The 24544-nt window shown below is 36.3% G+C and overlaps 1 pseudogene; it reads left to right on the top strand.

Moving 5' to 3' along the window:
• Positions 1-18561: 18561 nt before the first annotated feature.
• LOC116752688 lies at positions 18562-20661 on the top strand (annotated as a pseudogene).
• The last annotated feature ends 3883 nt before the right edge of the window (positions 20662-24544 follow it).

Genomic DNA, 24544 nt, shown 5'->3' with positions numbered 1-24544 from the left:
TTCATGTCTTATGTTCTGCTTTTGCGTAACCTCACTGTATGATTTAACAACTTTAGTTTAAACATATTTTCTTTTGTTTGTGATCAGAGTCATTAGAAGCATAAAGCATAGCAATTTTAGGGACATTATTGTGTATTTGAGAGATATTTGTAACATAGGGCCTTTGCAAAATTTTCATATCTAACAGATATATGTATGGGAAATTTAACTATTATATATTTCTTTGTTCATAAATTGTAGTTAATTAGTTTTAAGAAATTCATGGTGTGATGTAATTTCTGGAGTTTTCCAGGCTCTAGGATTGTTTTATTTCGACTATTTCCCCCAATACCCCAATTGTTAAAATCAAGTTACTGAGAACTAAAAAGAAAAAAAAAAAAAAGAAACAACTCAGTTAAGTGTAACTTTCTGCAAATCCTAGTGTTTCTGCTGAATCCTAATTACTTTCCTATTCTAACATCATGTGCTTGATATCATGGAAGCCTTCTAATATCCTCCTTCACCTTTATCTCTCCAAGTCTGTATATGAGATGCCTTCATTGCAACTTGTATCATACCCCAATCTTCCTTCACCTTCCAAAGCAAAGGCACTACTAAGAGGAATTCTCAGTCAGTCCAAACTTCACCATTCCAGCCAATATCTCTTGAGGAAGTAGTGCTCAAAGAAAGGAAGATACTTTGATTGCCACGTTTTTTGTGCCAGATTGATTTCTTTATATTGACATTGTCATATTTGTTCGTAGTCTTGGCCTAGTGCTGGTATTTAGAAAAAGGAGCCAGTAATGTTGCACTATTAAGTTTCTGGTGCAAACCAGAATTCTCTTCCTGTAGGAGGCTGAACTAGAGAGGAAAATGACAAATATGTATATAATTCCTTAGAAAATATCGTGATGTTATTGTATTGTAAGCTAAGATTTACTAAGAGTGGTTTTGGAATAAACTGGTTATTTTACCATTCTGGTTTAGTTAGAGTTGCCACATAGATAACACTGATTTATAAATACTGTAAATAAGATTAAATAACTCACTGCATAGAAAGATGTCAAATATATACATATATATATGTATGTATATATATATTTATACACACACATATATATATATATTCTCTTTGATGATTTAGAAAGCACTTTTCATGAATTTTGAATGTAAAAAACAAGTGACAACATTGAAAAATATCAATGTTTTAGAACTGTTATACTAATTTTTGGTGTTTCCTTATAGTAGTTATCACACATAATATCCCAGTACCTTAGCATCAGTGAAATATCTTTTATAAAGAGTTGATAGATTGAGTAGGTTATGGACATTAAATTCCTGATTAATAATTGTTCCATTGTTTTAGAATTCCTCCTCCCTTCCTTAATGAAATACCCAATAAAGGCTGACCTACCCCAGTGGTCTGCTATATGTGTGTGTATGTATGTAATCCAACTAATGCAAGAAATAAAGGCACTTTGAAAATCTATATATATATGTGCTATTTATTTTATCTTTCTTTTCAAACTTCCACAGTAGCCCTATTCAACCCAATAAGTTACCTTTGAAAATAAACCTGGGGTCGGCTTGTGTGGAACTTTGGAAACTACCAGTAATGCTGTGGACCTGGGGTTTGCTAACCTCTTCATAAAATCAGATTATGGATTTATTGATAAGTGTATAAAATAAGGGCGTCAATAATCAGACCCTTTCTGTTTACTTTAGAAAGCATTTTGTAATTTACTTGAGTAAATTAGCTCTCAAATGATTAAAATTACTTCAAATTATTTCAATACACACAAAATAATTAGGGAACAAGACAGCCTAGGAAAGTACTAGGTCGTAGTGCAAAAGGGAAACTAAGAATATACACTGTTGATCTTTCACAAAGCACAGAATCTGTTTATTGGTTGCAAAGATTTGACTGTGTAAACGTGTGTGTGTATATGTGTGCACTCACGCACATATGAGTGTAAGTAATTCTGTTGATTATATGTCCTTTAATTCTTTAATTCTGATCCTGAAATACCATGTGTTACCACTTTTTTTACTATGTGATTCACAATGTAGTAGCATAAAAAGTGATTCAGGGAATACCATAGCTCCTTATCATCCTTTGTATTATGTACATAAGTTGTATTTTAATACATAATACATGATTAGGTATAATGAATAGTAGGTTTTTCATGAAGATAACAATTCACTACTCTTTGAATTGATTCTTTCTCATGGTTGAGCTCATGGTAATATGATTCTTATTCCAATCTCATGGAGGGAAATGCTTTCCTCTGCCTAGCATTGATTATTTCTCAAGAAATGATTCTAATATTCTTTAATATTAAAAATTCCTTCAGCAGCCAATGCAAATGACTAATGTGATATAATAGACATAAAATCCAGTGACATTCACGATCCACTGTTAAAACTTAAGCCCTGGATGGGAAGAATCAACATTGTGAAAATGACTCTACTACCCAAAGCAATCTACAGATTCAATGCAATCCCTATCAAACTACCACTGGCATTTTTCACAGAACTAGAACAAAAAATTTCGCAATTTGTATGGAAACAAAAAAGACCCCGAATAGCCAAAGCAATCTTGAGAACGAAAAAAGGAGCTGGAGGAATCAGGCTCCCTGACTTCAGACTATACTACAAAGCAACAGTAATTAAGACAGTATGGTACTGGCACAAAAACAGAAAGATAGATCAGTGGAACAGGATAGAAAGCCCAGAGATAAACCCATGCACATATGGACACCTTATCTTTGATAAAGGAGGCAGGAATGTACAGTGGAGAAAGGACAGCCTCTTCAATAAATGGTGCTGGGAAAACTGGACAGGTACATGTAAAAGTATGAGATTAGATCACTCCCTAACACCATACACAAAAATAAGCTCAAAATGGATTAAAGACCTAAATGTAAGGCCAGAAACTATCAAACTCTTAGAGGAAAACATAGGAAGAACACTCTATGACATAAATCACAGCAAGATCCTTTCTGACCCACCTCCTAGAGTAATGGAAATAAAAACAAAAATAAACAAATGGGACCTAATGAAACTTCAAAGCTTTTGCACAGCAAAGGAAACCATAAACAAGACGAAAAGACAACCCTCAGAATGGGAGAAAACATTTGCAAATGAAGCAACTGACAAAGGATTAATCTCCAAAATTTACAAGCAGCTCATGCAGCTCAATAACAAAAAAACAAACAACCCCATCCAAAAATGGGCAGAAGACCTAAACAGACATTTCTCCAAAGAAGATATACAGAATGCCAACAAACACATGAAAGAATGCTCAACATCATTAATCATTAGAGAAATGCAAATCAAAACTACAATGAGATATCATCTCACACCAGTCAGAATGGCCATCATCAAAAAATCTAGAAACAATAAATGCTGGAGAGGGTGTGGAGAAAAGGGGACACTCTTGCACTGCTGGTGGGAATGTGAATTGGTTCAGCCACTATGGAGAACAGTATGGAGGTTCCTTAAAAAACTACAAATAGAATTACCATATGACCCAGCGATCCCACTACTGGGCATATACCCTGAGAAAACCAAAATTCAAAAAGAGTCATGTACCAAAATGTTCATTGCAGCTCTATTTACAATAGCCCGGAGATGGAAAGAACCTAAGCGCCCATCATCGGACGAATGGATAAAGAAGATGTGGCACATATACACAATGGAATATTACTCAGCCTTAAAAAGAAATGAAATTGAGATATTTGTAATGAGATGGATAGACCTAGAGTCTGTCATACAGAGTGAAGTAAGTCAGAAAGACAAAGACAAATACCGTATGCTAACACATATATATGGAATTTAAGGGGAAAAAATGTCATGAAGAACCTAGGGATAAGACAGGAATAGAGGCGCAGACCTACTGGAGAACGGACTTGAGGATATGGGGAGGGGGAAGGGTGAGTTTTGACAGGGCGAGAGAGAGTCATGGACATATACACACTAACAAACGTAGTAAGGTAGATAGCTAGGGGGAAGCAGCCGCAAGGCACAGGGATATTGGCTCGGGGCTTTGGGACCGCCTGGAGGGGTGGGAGGGGGAGAGTGGGAGGGAGGGAGACGCAAGAGGGAAGACACATGGGAGCACATGTATATGTATAGCTGATTCACTTTGTTATAAATCAGAAACTAACACACCATTGTAAAGCAATTATACCCCAATAAAGATGTTAAAAAAAAAAAAAAAAAAAAACTTAAGCCCTAAGTTTCTTGTTTACATTTATATGTTGTCTAAAGTAGTCATCTCTTATGTTATTTCAATGACGGCACATTTGTTGAGTTACAAATGAAATCAAACTATTACTTTCCTTTACCCAGATTATAAAATTGTTGAAATAAAACATTTTACTAACACATTCCTTGTATCTGGAAGGTCTATAATTTTAAGAAAACCAAAGATCTATATAACTTTTCTTATTAAAATATTCTAGTTTTCATGTGATCAATTTTCTTGAGTAAATGATTCATTGCTGTCTTTTCATTGTTTTGCCTAAAATAGCTGAAGATGATTCAGACTCACTGCTTGGTGATTAACCTACAAATGGGTAACCTTGATAAAATAATCCCTACTTATTATACCTTACTACAGTGTAATGCACTATAATGTAATATAACACAATAACATAATATAATATAATATAATAATTATATTCTGTTCCATAAGATTTATGTAGTGCTTGCCTGGTGCCAGACACTACTGTGGGCAGCAAAAATAGAAATTAAAAATAGCGTTCTGAGACCTGTTATGTTGCTTACTATCTTTGTAGATTTGGATAATTTTCCTAAATTCTCTGAACCTCAGTTTTTTCTTTTATAAAATGGAGCTAATAATATTTACATCATAGTGTGTGTGTGTGTGTGTGTGTGTTTGTGTGTGTGTGTGTGAAATTTAAAGGAAAAAAAATGCAAGCAAACTCTTATCCATAGCCTGCAAGCCCTCCATGGAGACTGGCTAATAACACCCCCAGAAGTTTGGGAAACGGTAAGGTGCAGACTCTACTACATTCAGTTATCTCCACAGAAGAGACAGGCATGTAAGCCACAATAAGTGTAACACTAAAAATGCAAAATATTAAAGTAGCATAAGGGAGGGAGGAGATTGAGGATCCCTTCACTGAGGAGATGCTGCTTAGCCAGAATTTGAGGAAGGAAAAGGAGTTTCATAGAGAGATAAGAAAAGCAAAATAGGTTATTTTATGTCAATGAAATGTGGTTAAAAGACAGGATGGTAGGAGCCATCAAGAAGTTCAGAATAACTGGAAAGTAAAGTGTGAAGGAGTCAGACATATTCCACAAAGTGGGATGTAAAGACAGTTTCTTTTATTTTTCTTCAGGGTCAGACAATCTCCTTCTCTTATAGCTCTCAGAAACTTTCAGGTACTCTTCAAAGCTCATTATTTATCCATGTATCATTTATTGATGCCAGATACTAAGTGCTGGGACTTTAAAAGAAGATATAATAAAGTAATTAACAATTTCCTCTTCTTAAGTCTAATAAGAGAAAGGGGTATATATATAATAAAAGCACACTGCAGTGGTTCTTTAACAGCTACATACAAGAAGCTACAGGGGAGAATTCCATATTTGTATGTGATAGAATCCTTGTTACCAGATTAATCATCCCACCTGAAAAACTATAGAATCTGGATGTAATATTTTGAAAAAGAACTATTTGAAGGCATCAGAAAAGAAAAAAATAAAAGCCAAGAATTTAGTAGTCAGTATTCCAGAGAGAAGGAAAATGTGTTGTGGTGAGCTGAATTTTTCTGTAGACTTTCCCTGTCAAGGAATTTGGTTTATTCACAGCAAGAAACAGACCCGTAGAGGAAGTAACAGCCTTAAGCTTGTTGTGTCTCACTGAGCTGAGTAGAAAGATATTGGATTTAAGGCTGTCAAAGCAGTCAAGATTTAAAGGGTCAATAACCTGAATATAATGCTACATATCAGGGGCAAGATTCCAGGAAACTAGACCAAAACCAGCCGTTAGGAGGCTCAAAAGCTAAGGAGAGATTGCAGCTGTCCACAGAGTTGGGAGAAAGATGGGGATACCTGCTGTGCAAGGGAAGAGAGCTCCTGGTAAAGCTCTCAAGCTTTAAGCTGAGACGTTTTGTTTATTCCTTATCTTAAGTATTGATTGTTAATTTTAGCCCTTTTCAATTGCTGACAATATGCCAATTATTCCCAAAACACTAGCTAAAGGAGCAAACAATTTTGTCAAATCCAGGTGTATATTTTCAACAGCAACTGGCTCTTTCCACCTGGGTATGTGTAGTGTTGTCAAGTGTACCAAGTTCAACTATAAGTATAGTCTCTTGTCCTCACCCTCACACATTTCTTTTTCTGGATTTCTTATATCGGAAAGAAATGTAAGTAATATATTCTCTATACCCAGGGACCCAACAGACACTCCTATGATTTTTATTCCTTTGCTTCACTCTCTAGAAGAAATTTTACTCTAGACCCTGTAAATTAATGTCTAAAATACCTCTAAGGACCTGTTTTCACTCTAATTCTACTTGTCTTTATCCAGTTGATATCATCACTTGCTCACATTATTTCAGTGCTCTCCTAATGGCACCCTTGCTTCCAGCCCCTCCCTCTCCAATATTCAAAGTAATTATCATCACTTATTGTAGCATGTCATTTTTTTTGTGTGGCTAATCATAGTCCAAATGAATATATTGCCATCCACAATTTGGCCTCCTTTCCTACAACCTCTCCCCATGGGACCTGTGACCCCCAGATGCCCTGTGCATCTAGATGACTTTACTTATGTTCCTCCCTCTGCTGGAACACCTTCCTACCCTTTCTTCACCTGAAAAAATGCTGGTCATCCTTTAAGGCCCAGTGTAAATATTGTCTCTTCTATGAAGTCTTTCTACTCAGAAATTAATTTGTTTCTCTATAATTCTATAACTACTTCAGTCATAGTGCTAGATTAACACTTATATTGTTAACTGCTTATAAACCCATCTCCTCTTTTATATGGTGTGCCCCATTAGACTGGGTGCATACTAATTGCCTTGTTTCCTTACAACTTAGCCTAGGACTCCTGGTACATAATAAGTGGTTGACTGGGTGATATTTTCTGCCTTAAGCACCGTTCTTGGTCTGTGCATACCCCAAATATGCAAGGACTGGTCTTCTAAAATGAACATTTATATCCTTGTATTCCGTCATATAGTTAAAAGTTTTGGGGAAAAAAGCAGAATTCAAAAAAGCATACCAAAAATTATAGTTCTCATAGGAAACATCTTTAAGTATTATACAAATAAGTGTAGAAAACAGTCTGACTGAAATGAAATCATAAAGAGGTCATTTTTCTCCCGTTGTGGAGCACAGGCTCCGGACGCGAAGGCTCAGTGGCCATAGCTCACGGGACCAGCTGCTCGGCGGCACGTAGGATCATCCCGGACCGGGGCACAAACCCGTGTTCCCTGTATCGGCAGGCGGACTCTCAACCACTGCGCCACCAGGGAAGCCGAAGAGGCCGTTTTTAAATTGACTTTGTCTTCTGATCTTGTACAATTTAGTATACTTCTAGACTTATCTAGATTAATTGTTATCACCTTTCTGAAGTCAAACAAAAGACATTATATAAGAATCATATAATTAACACCAATCTCTGTAATTTCAGCAGGAGTATAAATCAAATAAACAATCTATTATTCATTAATATTTTCTATTTTTAGTTTATCACTTCCTAGGTCCTGCATAAGAACAAGGAAAAAAACATAGGTTGCTGCCACCAATGCTGTAATTAAAACTCCAACATGGAAAACATCTGGAAAAATAGTATGTTATTTTTATTTCTGAATAACACAAATGATTTTGGCAAACATGTTAGTTTCCAGCATGGACCTTTTCCCCAGGTTCTCTCTGCCTCTTGCAGAAATAAATAAAATCAAAAATAAATAAAGCTTAATTTTTTAAAAAAAATGAGGATAAAACCTGAAAGAAAACATAACCAACCTCGTTGCGGGATAATATTGTGTGCTTTATAAAAATAATTTATATAGGGAGTAATGACAATATATTTTTTTCAAGAATGTCATACATGAGAACTAAATTTATAGAAAGAACAATTTACACATAACATTAGAGAGTATCACTTCCCTTGTCTGAAATGTAAGCAAGCCATTCACTGGCCAGGTATTCTAATGTGATAATACATGATCTTCTAAAACCTGCTACCAGTAATGCCTGTCTCAGGAATTCACGACTATCATTCCTTTATCTGAAGCATCTTTTCCAGATGTCTCAATGAGGGACAATCACTAGTGCTAATTTAATATAATGTTTTATATAAACGTGTTTTTAGGCCATCTGTGGATGCCTACTGGTAGCAAAGAATAAAGACATCATTGTTGTTTTATAATTTTCCTCTAATAATTTGATATTAATTTATGTTACGAGTGAGGAGTTAGTTTTCCCGGTGGTATTAACTTTCTATTTAATTAAGTCAAACTAAAGGGTAATCAATTAATTCATAACTATATTTTCCATGTCCAACTCAAGATCTATTTGTGTAACTTCCCTAGCTGTTCTGTAAGTTCTTGGCATAGTCAAAGATTTTCAACCAAATGTATTATTGGAAGTTAGACAAAATACATGGAGTGGGAGGCATAACTTAAATTGCTTTCACAACTCTCCCAACCATCTTCCTAAAAATCTATGGTATATTGAACCAGAGAGTAGAACTTTTATTCATGTTCTTTAAAACAGCTCTAAAACAGTGAATTTCCTTGGAAATCACTCTGAACAGTCAGAGATACTCATCATAAAAAAGGGTGGCATGATTGATAAATCAATGCTTTTCAAACAAACTATGATATTACCATTCATTTTAATAATCAGAAATCTTACAGAATGGAGAGCATAAAAATACTACAACAGAGGTAGGGGAAATAACTTACAAGTTAAAACTTGCAACAAACTACCTCTTTCAAAAAGAAAACAGCACACTTCCTATCATAGTACCTAGTTAGATAATGTAACCTATAGATAGGAAGACAGTGACTTCAGGAGACCACAAAAGCAATGGTTGAAACTGGATGTTTTTGTGTTGGATAATAAAATAATTGGACTTTTTCTGGTAAGAAAAAGGCATTGTTCATAAAAGGAAGAGGAAACACTAGAGACACATGAAACCTCTTGAAGATTTTCTAATTAAGCCCTAAATTTGAATTCCTATTATGTAAATCTATGACATTTCAGTAACTGTAGTATCTCTTTTGTGAAATATTCTAAGAAAATTCAAAGACAATATGTCTTAAGGAAATACTAGGACAAAATGTGTTAGAATGTACCTGACAGCCATGTTTAAAAAATCTAAAACTTTTAAAAAGTCAAAATTATTATCCAGAATTTTTAGAGAAGATAATGAAAGTTAAAGAAGAATATGTCTTTCCCCCGTCCCCAAGGTATAATTCCTTGTAATTTTTTTAACCCTCTTTAATATAATGAAGGGAGTTTTTGCTCCTGTCTTGCTCTCAAACTATTTCTGCAGTGCTTAATTTGTCCACATCCTTAGTACAGTAATTTAAAACAACATGAGCTAAATATTTTGCCACTTTGCAAAAAAGAACAATAAAAACCAGAGAGGTAGGGGCTTCTCTGGTGGCGCAGTGGTTGAGAGTCCACCTAGCCGATGCAAGGGACACGGGTTCGTGCCCCGGTCGGGGAAGATCCCACATGCCGCGGAGCTGCTAGGCACGTGAGCCACGGCCGCTGAGCCTGCGCGCGTCCGGAGCCTGTGCTCCGCAACGGGAGAGGCCACAACAGTGAGAGGCCTGTGTACCGCAAAAACAAACAAACAAGAGAGGTTAAGCTATTTGTTTAAGGTGTAGAGAAAAATTAGAATTAAGTAAGACTCCAAATACTTAAACACTTCATTTTGAAGTATTTTGTGACAAATAGTTTGGTATTTCTGCACCATGGATGAAATGAAATTCATTGAATATTTTTTTCTTTATGGATGCATTATAAGAAATTTGTGGTCTTTTCTTTTTCTGAAAAATAAACCTTTCATACCTGTGATTTGGTATTTGGGATTTAGGAACAAATTACTACTGTTTTTTTGTGCCTTTGAATATAAAGTACAAAAACAAATTAAAAGAACAAAATATTGGTGGTTTCCTCCCATAATTCCTCTTCAGGGAGACTGAACACTTTTATTACGATATATGAATTTATGTAAATATTTTAAAATTAAATTTTAGCGGTAATTCACAATAATTTTTTTTTTTGTATACCATTGAAATATTAGGTTGTTTTGATATGTTATACCACTGAGGAATTAAAAGTGTCAAAACATCAAGCTAATTGGAAATCATTATTAATTACTTGTCCTGTGTAGCAATGATAGGTATCTATGAAAGCATTTCCAGGCCAGAAATATGAACAGGAAATTTATAGAGGAGGAAATTCTAATCACTAATAAACTTACAAAACAGTTTTTAACCTTGCAAGAAATCAGAGAATTGCTAACTAAAGCATGAATGCGATACTGATTTCTTCTGTGAGATTAGCAAACAATTAATATACGATAATATCAAGTGTTGAAAGGGACATCAGTATATGGAAACACGTTCTCTCATCTGATAAAACACTTACAGGACAATGAGCAACATCCATTAAAATTTTACACATACATTTTCTATGACTCAGCAATTCTACTTTAAATTATTAGAATTTCGATTAGGAGAAATACTGCTATATTAACATAAGAAATCCTCCTATATTAACCCAAGAAAAAATCATAGTATATACCACAGCATTGTCTGTATTAGAAAAAAAAGAAAACTAAACATCAATTAATATAATTAGGTTAAAAACAAATTGGAATTTTGTGCATTACTTTGCGGAGACAATGCTAAATGAAAAAAGAATATACTACTTCTATAACTTTTCTTCTTCCCTCCTAAATAATGTGTCTATTTCCCATGACTATGTGCATATGTGTGTGTGTGTGTGTGTGTGTGTGTGTGTTTGTAAATACATAGAAAACAAGTATAGGATATGCACAGCAATTAGTAACCAATAAGAAGACTGAGACTGGTGTATTAAAATCAATATTTGTGACTTTATTCTTATGTACAATCATTTAGTATTTTTCCATGAAAAAATATTTTTTATTTACATAATTAAAGTTTTTGTTTAAAAATCAGCTTAAGGCTTCCCTGGTGGCGCAGTGGTTGAGAGTCCGTCTGCCGATGCAGGGGACACGGGTTCGTGCCCCGGTCCGGGAAGATCCCACATGCCGCGGAGCGGCTGGGCTCGTGAGCCATGGCCGTTGAAACTGCACGTCCAAATCCTGTGCTCTGCAACGGGAGAGGCCACAACAGTGAGAGGCCCGCGTACAGCAAAAAAAAAAAAAAAAAAAAAAATCAGCTTAAGATAATACAATGATAGCTTAGATTAAAAATATATATAATCCCAGGCCTAATGTACTTCATTTATTGATAGTTACCATTTAGCTTTATGTCAGCATTGGAATATAACTATTTTCTGCTCTAGATCATCTTTGACAAGATTATAATTCTTACCTATGTCTTGAAACAGGTTGTGTCTCACTCTAAACCATATCATCAGATGCATGCATCACAATGTTATCTGAGAGACACTGCTTTAACAATAGGTATTATAAAATGCTCTAGGCCATTTTGGCCCTGCACAGTGAATGCTTAGGTTCTTTTGTTGGATAATGATAACCTCTGGAGAACTTTGAGGTAAGTGAAGATTGGCTCTACCCCTAGAGTCTTGCTATATTCTTTTTTTGTTTGTTTGTTTGTGTTTTGGCGGTACACGGGCCTCTCACTGCTGCGGCCTCTCCCGTTGCGGAGCACAGGCTCCGGATGCGCAGGCTCAGCGGCCATCGTTCACGGGCCCAGCTGCTCCGTGGCATGTGGGATCTTCCCGGACCGGGGCACGAACCCATGTCCCCTACATCAGCAGGCGGACTCTCAACCACTGTGCCACCAGGGAAGCCCCGAGTCTTGCTATATTCTTAAATGGAAAGAAACCCTTAGGCCAATTCCAGCCACATATACAGAAATATATTAAGCAAACATTAGCAAGTAGATATAAAATAGTTCATGCCACTTATCTTGTAAGTTCAGTGAAACCCCAGCTCTCTGACCTTTTGATGCTTCAACCACACTTTGAATGAAAGGTTCATATAAGGCAGACATGCTAATATTCCAGAGATAAAATTCTATTTTCCTTTTAGCTGATAACAAAAATTAGAAATTTTTGAACTCAGTGGTTGGACACAAGACCATTTGATGATCAATTTTGTGAGAGTTTTATGCTCTGATAATGCAAAGATGAGGAGTGGTTCTTAATTATTTTAGTCAATTTACATATCTTGAATACTATTTTGATAAGAATCCCTTGCTAATATTCATCATGGTGATTAACAAGCCACTAGTTATGTTTCAGCAATAGAGACATATTTCTAAGATTTATTATGCTATTTGGAAAGGCCTAGTATTGTCTGAGATATGGATATTAGAAGTGCTTTTAGTCGTTGCTCCCAAATTTAGATTTTATAAATTTAATTATAACTGAACACCCTTGGAGTTCAAATTCCTGATTAGGGCAACTGACAAAACCTAGGTATAGTATAATAAGTGTTTTATGTTTCGTCAAAACAATGAATATACTCAGTTTTACCAAAAGTACATGTTATATGTTAACTAGAATTTATTGATATGACTGTGGAGAGCTTGGGATTTATCACTGTACCATGGTGCCCTGACTGAGAAGCAGAGTATCAAGAATATTTGTTAAACTCCATTTCTTTTGGCTTAAAAATGTTTTGTTAATTTCACAAGTAAATTATTTCTTTATTATCTTCTCTTACTATTATAACAGTTAAGACTCTTGGTTACAAGAACATAATCCAAATCAAACTGATTTAAGAGTTCACAAAAAAAACCAAAATAAAACAAAAGTTCACAAAAAAAGATGGGATCCAGGATTGGCCTTAATGTGGCTCCATCTTGATCCTTCATTGTTTTCCAAGACTCTGCTATTTCCATATATAAGTTCATCCTAAGGCTGCATCCATTTTATAACAAAATGTGCATCTTTCTGGTGTATCATCCTGATTGGAGAGAGTGTATATGTCAGAATTGTGAGCAGAGCTTTTATGCTCCACTTTGATTGGGCCAACTTAAACACATTCTCATAGCTAAAGCAAAAACTGTGACGAGGGGATGAATTGTAATGATAGGTATAGTCAAGGATTTATGCTTACTTCCCTAGATGGGAGTTTGGTCAACCTCCCTGGAATAGCACTTAGAAACTAGGGACAATGATAAAGAGTATGCAGTAACAATGACTGCTTAGGAGAAAACAAACACGTGTCCACGGCAATAATTAATATTCTACTGTCTCCCTCAGAGAATATCATGATAAACCCTCTAATTTTAAATACTTTAAAGACAAGAGGGGATAAATAATAAATAATCATTAAAATATTAAATAAATTGCTCATGCTTCTCCACACTGGACTTACTTATGGATGTCATTGGAAGAAACAACTACTTTCTAGATATTAATTTAATATACAACTATCATAAAATGGCCATATAAAGAGGTCTTCTGAATCTTGTTTTTGGTCATTCTTCGTATGCTAAACTGGTAATAGCTGGAGGATGTTCTTAAGTACATGGGCATTAGTCAACACGCCATAAACATCATATGGAGAGAGCAAAGGGAACACACACTTTTTTTCTCCAGAATGCCATTTTCCAAATTAAGGTATAGGCAGTTTAGGAAAGAGAATCCACTTCTACTGGTCTCTGAATTCCTGCTATCCTATATACTAGTTTTTCTTTGAAAAATACTTGAATGAGGAAATGGAATTTGGTCATTTTAGTGTTCTTTGACCTGGTCACATTTTACTTTTATTATGAAATTAGTGTCTCTTTCCACTCAAAGCAAAAATTCTCAATTTTCCAAGTTATTCAAACAGAATACATTTGTAATATGTCCATTTATTTGATTTAAATAATTCATGTCCAGCTAAGGATAAACTTTTATGTCAAGCTCCCTTTGCCTTCCTTAGTAATGCAGAAAAGAACAGAAGCTAATAATAGGTGTAGTCACATTTAATTACTAGAATTAATGGAAAGACTTTGTAATTACTTTTTATAAAGCTTTTTTTTTTTAATTCAATGAAAACAGGCCAGAAAAGCAGCTAATTTCAGAAATCCTGTGGCTGCTTGCCAAGGGTTTAAGCAACCAATGATAGTCAGGGTCATTGGCTCTTTGAAAAACCAGGGGTGCCGGCTAGTTGTAGGTTTCAGTAGCACCACTGGGAACTTTCAATTTAACTTGATACTTAAAGCGGCCAGTGGGAGTTTTCAATAAACTCAGTCAATGTTGAAAGCAAAGTGCTATTAAAAACATGGGTAAACATTGATTTTAGGCTTTAGGGCCATTCAGGAACTCTTCTTGGGAAGGTCTCTATCACCTCATTCCTACAGTAAGAAGTGACTGCTGTGGTAACACGTAACATGCACTCACTAGTTGTCACATCACTTTCTTGTCTGTGTTCATGAATGATTGCATTTTTAAATCATGTAGCATTTTCTTAGAAACCATCTTAGGATGAGAAACTTCTTCAGATTTTGAGGACTCGTGCCGCATGCATATCTAATTTTCAATATGGCTGTAATTTTTGGCAGTGTGACAGGCAACAAATCTTGTGTTTTGAGCGTTTCCATTAGTGTCACTTCTGAATCTATCACCATTCAACTTATGTCTCCTGAAATGTGTTTGGCTGATCTGGACATAAATGGGCTGTGAATCGTAGCTGCAGATGGCTCAAAAACATATTTTACAGTGAGCAAACTCTGGATGACTGAAAGAACATTGACAGAAATACTACAAGAAAAAAGTGTATGTCATTTCAATGACTGAGGGAATAAACTAAAATCAAAGCAACAAGAAGAATATGAAACTGCTCCCCAACAAAAATTGTCACAGCCCCCTGATGGATTAAAATGAATTTGGCCATTTCAAGCAAAAACCATAAGACTTTCCTATTCTCCTCAACATAGAGGATTTTCTGGTTGGGTATTGGGCTGCCAGGATATGAGAGGCCGTGAGCTCTCAGAAGTGACTCACTGTGGGGAAGGTCAGTGTCAAACTGAGCCAGAGTCCATGAGGGTAATGAGGAACCTGCTGAGTATACCCAGGTGAATGCCAAGTCCAGAGGGACAGAGCCTGATGATAAACAAGAGGAAACATCCTGATTGGGAACCAGATTGCAGCTGAGGCAGATTGTGGAGAAATGAAGAGAAACAGGGCCAAGTGTTAGGAAGAGGTATTTAGCTGCATTATATTAATAACAATTGCTTAGAAAACTATTGAACTTATTTAAATATTACTAAAAGCTACTTCCAACAATGTTTATAATTTATCACTTTAAAGTTTCCTGTAAGTGAACTACAGAAATATTTGATACCAGTTGGAATCTTCTCTTTATTTTGTTTGCTGTTGATCTTGGTTCTCTTTTGATTTTCTGATATTTGACTCTCCAGGAACTTAGTGGTCCTGTTCAATGTGGAAAATTATTTCAATATTTGGGGGCATAATTTGCTCATTTTAAGTTTTTCTTTTCATTTATTTTGTTAGTTGAATGTTATCTTCCCAATCAATCCTCTGTTTTTTTGACTGTTTTTTTTATTCCACACTCTTTTCCTCTTTGCCATTACTCCAACAAGACTGCGTTTACTTATTCAAATTATATTTTTTAAATTTGCAAATTTCTTTTGCATTCTCTGCAATTTTTACAGGAAACTTTTCTTGTGTGTATTTTATGGCCTCAATAACTTATCAAACAACTCCGAGGATACAAACTTAAAATGTGTAAACATTTCTACAGCTTTCTCCTTATCCAAAGTGCTGTTTTCTCAAAGATCTGGTGACTTTGGCTTTCTGTTAATATTTAAGAATAAAGAGTTAGTTTGGATCACAGCTTTTTCTATTTGGATACATTTCTCAATATGTGTGCCTTGTTATTTAATCTGTCAGAAATACTTTAATAGCATTTGCATGTTGATCACTGTATGTAGGTGTCTTTGGTTTCCTCTGTCATTATGTATTGAAACTTAGTTTCTCCAAAGCCCTGTTTCCTTGATTATAAGTCTGATGGGCAGTTAAAGATATTGGGGAGAGCTGTGGGACTTGCAGGCAAGCTTTGGTAACCGTATGTGGAAACCAGAAGCAGACCCACTGTTGCTCCTACCCCTCCTCTGCAAATCTCAAATGAGATGAAATAACTTTGAAGTCCTAACTTCATCTTAGAAAACTTCATTTTTCCCCAGCCATGCAATTTCTATAAACAGAGCTCCAGTATTTTCCTTGGGAAAAACGCCAGGTGCTAAAACCCTATATAAGCTGAATTGGGTGGGGGATGGAGGATGAGTCAGGCCAAATGACCCAGCAAGTTTTACCACAGAAAGCCTTTCAATTAACCCATTTTCTGCCCCACTACTCATTCCCACTGTCAAAACTTAACCTGTCCCAAAGTCTAGGCTTTAAAAAAATATTACCTCCCATCTCTACTTTGTGCAAGATTGCAGCTGCTTCTTGTTTTTTTTTTTTTTTTTTTTTTTAATGCGTTACGCGGGCCTCTCACTGTTGTGGCCTCTCCCGTTGCGGAGGACAGGCTCCGGACGCGCAGGCTCAGCGGCCATGGCTCACGGGCCCAGCCGCTCCGCGGCATGTGGGATCCTCCCAGACCGGGGCACGAACCCGTGTCCCCTGCATCGGCAGGCGGACTCTCAACCACTGCGCCACCAGGGAAGCCCTGCTTCTTGTTTTTTTGTGCGAGATTGCAGCTGCTTCTATTCTGATTAATTTCTCATTTTGTATGTCTTGATTTTCAACCTGTCAGAAATATTTTTAATTGTGTTTGCATGTTAATGACCCATCTCTGCTATGAACACCATACTCGTCACTATTACAGATTTTAACGTTTTGTACTTCATGACAATAAGATTTAGGGGGAACTAGAGGGCAGATAAGGTTGCTCCTTCTGCTAACTTGAACTAAAATTTCTAATATGATTTTTTAAACTCAAAAAATGTATTAATTTTCTGTTGTTGCTGTAACAAATTACCACTAACTTAGTGGCTTACAGCAACACAAATATTATCTTATAACTTGGAGTTCAGAAGTCTAAAAATGGGTCATATGGGACTAAAATCATAGTCTTAGTACCACTGAGTTCCTTCTGGAGATTCTAGGGAAGAATCTATTCCTTCCTTTTCCAGCTTCTGGAGGCTGCTCAGGTTCCTTGGCTAATGGCTGAATCACTCAGCCATTCACTCAATGCAAGATCTGCTTAATTGTCACATCTTCTCTGACTCTCCTGCATCCTTCTTGCTCTTGTAAAAGCCCTAGTGATTACATTGGGCCCACATGAATAATTCAGAATTATCTTCCTATCTCAAGATCATATGCAAAGTCCCCTTTGCCGTGTAAGGTAACGTATTCACAGGTTCCAGGGATTAGGATATAGACAAGTTTGAGGGGTAATTATTCTGCCTACCATAAACATGTACATGATATTATGTCATCAGTCAGCATCCGGCACATTCTAAATAATTGCTACAGAGATATTCCATCAACTATATATCATAATTTATTTAACCAATATATCTGCTGGCATGTCTTCCACCTAACTGAGGGTACAGATATAAATGGGAAACTCCAGAACTCCTTACAATCTGTGTCAAAGTAGAGATAAAAATCTAAATTCTCTGAATGATGTACATTTTATAACAAAATGTGTCAATTACTTTTAATGCTTGTTCTTATGATAAATAGAGATTCCACCAATTTATACACCCATATTCTTCTTTAAGCAACTGGAAATCACAGTCTTTTTTTTTTTTTTTTTTTTTTTGCGGTAAGCGGGCCTCTCACTGTTGTGGCCTCTCCTGTTGCGGAGCACAGGCTCCGGACGCGGAGGCCCAGCGGCCATGGCTCACGGGCCTAGCCGCTCCGCGGCATGTGGGATCTTCCAGGTCTGGGGCACGAACCCATGTCCCTTGCATCGGCAGGCGGACTCTCAACCACTGCGCCACCAGGGAAGCCCAGAAAACACAGTCTTTTATGATTCTCAGTTATGGGGATGAGATTCATTACTTTAAATTGTTAGGTTACATTGTGTAGTAGTAACAAAGTGGTTAAAGGCAAGAAACTGTGACAAGAAAGTTGACAGTATTTAGACATATTCTGCAAACCACTCATCAACTCTAAAAATTAAGAACTCATGTAAATTTAGTTATCAGTACCTGCCTGAAACTGAAACTTCAGAGTTTCCAGAATTAGGCGAGAAACGTTGATACTTCCAAACATGTAGTCTTCGCCATCTATGAAACAATTTTGTCTAAAGAAGTGATAAAAGAGTGAGGAAGTCAGTTAAGAGAACTCTCATAGACTACTTAAGAGCTAGAATTAAAGCTGACATTTCCTTTATATTCTCTACATTACTGAGCCTAGTTTTGCGTTTGTTGGAGCTCGATGGGTACTTGCTGATAGATTAGTTGAATTCTAATAAGCAGCCAGAAAAAAATCATTGAGAAGCTGAGCATAAGAATGTCCATCTCAGGTTCTAGGGTTAGTTTCTTACAGGATTCAATGACTTAAGAACGGTTTACCTTGTGATGCCTCCTGAAAATGGCCTCTCTGAAACATAAAAAAACCCTTTCATTACTGGGACTTCAGTTTGAACACAGTTTTCTTGTAGAGAACAAAGACAAGACAGAATAACTACTCCCTGAAGTTCTTAAAGGTAAAATACACCTTATAGCCACTGACTGTTGACACAGAAAAATATCTCATATATGTACTGATTTATAAAGAAAAGAATATTGTCTTCACAACCAGATTGTTCATAGAAACTATGTTTGAAAAATAAAACTTCAGATTTTGGTCAAGACAGCCATATCATCAGCAATTTTCAGAGATCTGAAGTTGAGATCATTTTAATATTGAACAGACATTCTCCATCCTATGCCAATCATTATTTATGAGTGACTTCAATTGCTGAATTAAAGAACTGTGATATACAGAACTGCAAAACTGTATCATTAAACCACTGAATATGAAAGAAGAAGGCTGTGAAACCCTGGGGTGCTACAAGCAGCAACACAATGTGCTGTGAAAACACATTAATTTTGGAAGGATCTGTCCCACCACCATCATTTGACCCTGAAACAAAACCAAAACAAAACAACACAAAACAAGAAACCAAACAAAGCCTGCACAGGTACAGAATGTTTCATCTTTGAGCAGCACAACAGAAAATAACTAACACAGTTTGGCACTGAAAAGTACAAAATGCTTTCAAAGCTGGAGCAATTGACCATCCATTTTAGCCACTGTCCCTACAATAAAGGATAGGAGAGGGAGAGTGAAAAGTAATTGCTCACCACAGTGTTATTTTATCATCCTTTATAGCTGGCTTTTCTTGTTTCAGAGAGGAAATATTATTTGGAATGTGAATTAGAAAATTTCAGAAGTGTTTTCCTGATAGTATAAGAGGTATTTGTTTCTATTTGATTCTCTTTCTAAACTTAGAATTAATGAATTTTATCTTATTTCTCCTTGATTTTTTCTTATATTTACAGAGAAAAGCTGTATTTTTCTACTATTTAGAAATAGACTGGAAGACACACCCATAAATTGTGTGTAGTTTTGCAAATATTTCTGTCTCAGGAAATGAATGAAGAAAAAAAATTCTGTTGTTTTATTTTGGCATAATAAGGGTTCCAGTAGCCAGAGAAGAACTCCCTCCAGAACTAACCATGGCAGGGAAATTTACCCCTGCAACAAACACTTCCTTTTCAATTTATACAGCATCCAAACACTAGCCAGTGTATTGCCATTTTTTTTCTGACTGGCCTAATACTTTGTTTGGAGTAAACCTTGGCAGTGTACTACTCTAAGTGTAGGATGTCCATCTACACCATAGCAGATGCATCAATCATTAGTGGTCTAACCCATTAAAGCCAACCAAGGAGTCTTCCCCTATGAACTTCAGTGCCTCACCATTTTAACTGCCTATGACATACAGACAGGAGTGCCTTTGATGGGAGTCACCAATCAACCTTTTTTATCCCAAGACCCAAACACACTTAGGTAGAAAGAATAGTGCTAATGGTGTCTTTCTTAAAAGGAGACCAATATTCATTCACTTCAGGCCCCATCTCTAAAAGAAAGGTAGTAAAATACAGAGCCAACTGACAGAAAACATCAGCTCTGAGGTGAAATTCTCCCACCAGTTTTCAACCGTCATTAGTACAAGTGAAAAGGAGACTGTTAAAGCTGCCTTGTCATGTGTATGTGGAGGCTGCATATTCTGGGCAGCTGGGGCTGGTTACAAGAGCCTTTTGTGTTGTCCTGGGTCTTGTTTACATTTACATTTTTCCAGAGGATACCACCTTCAAGTGGGACTCTTGTACTGCTCATGCCATACTCAGGACCATGGGTGGGGAAATGGTAGAATTAAAAGAAAGCTTGTAAAGAAATCCAGAAACAGCACTTGATTTGCCACAGTTGGTGTGCCACATGGGAAATGAAGGCACTGCTGAAGTAGATAAATATTACTGGTGTAGGTAAATAAGGCAATTGTCACAAATATTTATAGTAGGATTTATTCAGGGCATTGGTTATTTGCATAATCAATAGCTGGTGTCTGAAACACTTTGAGGTCCTCCAGAGATTTGCATTTCAGGTTATTGTTTAGCAAGACACTATTACCCTTAAGCTAGAGAGAAGCTGAGTGGAGAATTCTCATAGAATTCTCATTAGAGCCCTGGGGACAGTGGAACAAGCACACAGTGGACTTACCCAGTGGGAGCTGAAACCACAGAGAAGCAACAGCCTTGGCCAGAAAGCCTTCTAAGGCTGAAACTGTGACAGCAATATCCTGAATTCTGTCATCAATCCTCCAGTTTTCCACCAGTGTTTCCCAATGATAAATCCTAGTTTGCAACCAACAAATGACACTAGAGTTAGAAATACTAAGCTGGCACATGTCAGGTGCCTTGCAGTTCAGTGAAGATCAGGGGAAGGGTAAGGAATGGATATGAGGGCAGCCAAGGAGATCTGGGAATAATTTTCAAAGGATCACTGGTTCTTGTGATCTATCTTGGTCTTGTAACATAAAACCCTGGTCCTCTTTCTGGAGAAACGCTCTCCCCACCCATTGCTTACTACCAACCCTCACTTCTAACCCCTTTTGCTATATAAACAGGCTGGTTAAAAAACATGATGCAAAATCTGTGAGCCCTTGTAAAAAGTAGTGATTTATCAATGAAGATTTAGAATAATGGATATAAAAGAGGTACTCACACATTCATTCTCCAGTCTGTGGACATGAATATTCTTATTAGTATCTAGTATCATCTCTTCTTATTCAGTTCCAGGAATTATCCCTCTGCATTCTTTACTTGTAAATGTGTCATATCTGGTTATTTTAGTCCATTTGGGTTGCTCTAACGAAAGTACCATATACTGGGTAGCTTAAACAATGAACATTTATTTCTTATAGTTCTCGAGGCTAGATAATCCAAGATCAAGGCACCAGTAATTCAGTGTCTGGTAAGAGCTCACTTCCTGGTTTATAGATGGCTGTATTCTCCCTGTGTCCTCACATGAATGAAGGGTGGAAGGAGAGCTCTTGGATTCCTAATAAGGGCACTAATTCCATTCACAAGGACTCCATCCTCATGACCTAATCACATCCCAAAAGTCCACTGCCAAACATCATCACCTTGGGGATTAGATTTCAATCTATGAATTAGGCAGGAACACAAGTATTCTTCTACAGCACTGGCTAATTTTATATCTCTCATCACAAGAAAAATAGACTCTGCTATTACTCACTGTTCCATGGCCCTATATTCAATACAGAATTTGTCTTTACTGAAACTATACAGACTTTTTGGCCTCTACATTTCCCTAATATTTACATAATTCTAGGGTTTCATCATTACTCGTTATGTTGATCATCTATCATGCTGCCCATGAAAGCTGGCTCCTGATGACTCTCTTAAAGATTGTTACTGTGCTTTGTTGATGGTAATCACGAATCAGTCCTACCCAGAATACACAGAAAATTGTGAACAATAATTCAGTTTTTGGTCATGTTAAACTGACTGTTTAGAATTTTATAGTGTTAACATAGAATAACACATCTTCCAAAAACAGCACTCTGAAAGTCTTTAGACCATAACCACTGCATTTCCAGGTTGGGACCTGTTCCAGTTTTGATGCACCCATCTTTTGAAGCTACCATCAGAAGGGACAATAAGAATGTTTGTCCCTTATCTGGAAGAACGTCCTAGAAGACCATCCTAGAAGACATAGGAAGTGACCACATTGATTGGAAGGGCTGGTTTGTACTGTGGAGTAACAGTGTTATATCCTCTCAGAGGAGATAGTTGTGGTCACTTGTATTAGTTTCATAGGGCTGCCATAACAAAATACTACAAACTATATGGATTAAGCAATGGAAATTTATTGTCTCACCTCTCTGGAGGCTAGGATTGCTTCCTTCCAATGACTATGAGGGAGGAACTGTTCCATGCCTGTCTCCTAGTTCCTGGTGGTTTGCTGGCAATCTTTGGTGTTCTTTGGCTTGTGGCATTGTAATTCAAAGCCCCCCATGGCATCTTCTCTGTTTCTCAGTCTCTATGTCCAAATTTATCCTTTTTGGAAGGATACAGACATATTGGATTATGTCTGTATTATCATACATACAGACATACTGTATGATATCATATATTATCATATCCTAATGACTTCATCTTAACTTGATCATCTGCAAAGCCCCTGTTTCCAAATAAGGTCACAGTCACAGGTACCGGGCATTAGGACTTCAACACGTTTTAGGGAGTCACAATTCAATCCAGAATACTGTTCTTGTCTGACTGCCTGATGTTTGACATAGAGCTTGCAGAAGGGGTGGGGTAACTGTACTTGGTGCCAATGATAGGCTACACATAGGGTAAAAGATGCCTAATACCACCCCCACTGCTCCTCAGTGTTGTGGATGTGAGGTGGGCTGCATGGTTGAAATCAAATGGGAGAGAGCTATTTGAGCCCACACCTGTGGCTCAAGCCCAAGGTTTAGCAATGTGTTGTTGGAGAACATGAGTTCTAAATTAATCCTACCTCTGACATGAATGAGAGTTAACAAAAATCATAGCATTAGCACCATTCTGGCAGCTTAATATTACATGATCCTGTGAGAGAATCCTATTTCTCCCATTTCTTTGGTGGTATGGAAGTACTTTTTGATTTTTAATTTTCTATTTTTATTTCTTATTGCTTATTTCCATGGGAATCTCTATAGTGTTAGACACCACTTATCTAGAAGAAAAGAATAATACACCAATATCTTTCAATAGGAAATTAAAAATTGAAAAGTGCTTCCAGACAAATATACTGTTGATGATATAATGTATAGCCAAGTGACACATAAGTATGAAATGATTTTCTCAGTTTTACTTTATATCAAAATCTGTGGATTAAGCAGAAATTTGTTTTAGTTATTGAATCAAGTAATTAAAAGAACAGAAGACAAATTCCATTTACATTGAAGTTAATAAATTGGTTACCTTTCTATTTTCAGGGTTTATGATGATCTTCTGAGTAATGGACTCTAGGAGCACATAACTTGACATTTTGGTCTCTAATTCAGGGATACATTGAAAAGAAAAGCAGCTATGTAGAAATTATTAATGTCAATGATGTTAAAAATTCCTCACTGAAGAAAACTTAAATGGAAAAGTACTTTAAAACTATAATCTGTGACTTGAAGTACAAGTTAAAATATATTTTTAAAAGTTATCCTCAAAAGATGTGTTTTTCATTAAAAAGAAGATAGCTGAAACAATGTTCTAATCTCAAAGTACATGAAATTTCAAATTCTAAGGAGGATACATGTACAACAATGTAATTATCTAAGTAGTTTTGAGGAGGAAAAAAGTTTTCTTCTTTTAATAAAGACTTATTATTTCACTAAATGAATCATAGTTTGACTAAATTCAGTTTTTAATTCAGTGATAATTCAGCTTTTAAAAGTTAGGCTTTATCATAGTCTAGAGGAAAGAGGGTGAGAAAAAAACATCTACAGCAGTGTTTTGTTACCTTATGACTTCATGAGACATTTATATCATGGGACCAGAGTCTGGTTCTCAGTACTTTTTAATCTGGATATTGATTCTTATCAGTCTACCTAGGGATGTTCATATGCTAGTATATTCATCCAAATAACAATAGATTAATTTAAAAGTCAGAAAGCAGTTTTATAACTGTGCATGGAGACATTCAAATGTTTAATCATGATCACCATTTACATGCTAACTCAATATTTTAGTAGCTTCCTGCATTCTAAAGAAGTAAGTTTAATATACTTATCTTGGCATGTGATATACAGTGACCTTATTCTGAACATATTTCTACACTTATCTGCGATTACTCCTCTCCATACCCG

Source organism: Phocoena sinus, chromosome 4 (assembly GCF_008692025.1).
Source record: "Phocoena sinus isolate mPhoSin1 chromosome 4, mPhoSin1.pri, whole genome shotgun sequence".
Lineage (NCBI taxonomy): Eukaryota > Metazoa > Chordata > Mammalia > Artiodactyla > Phocoenidae > Phocoena > Phocoena sinus.
The sequence above is the reverse complement of the archived record's forward strand: the minus strand, read 5'-3'. Positions and strand labels throughout refer to the sequence as shown.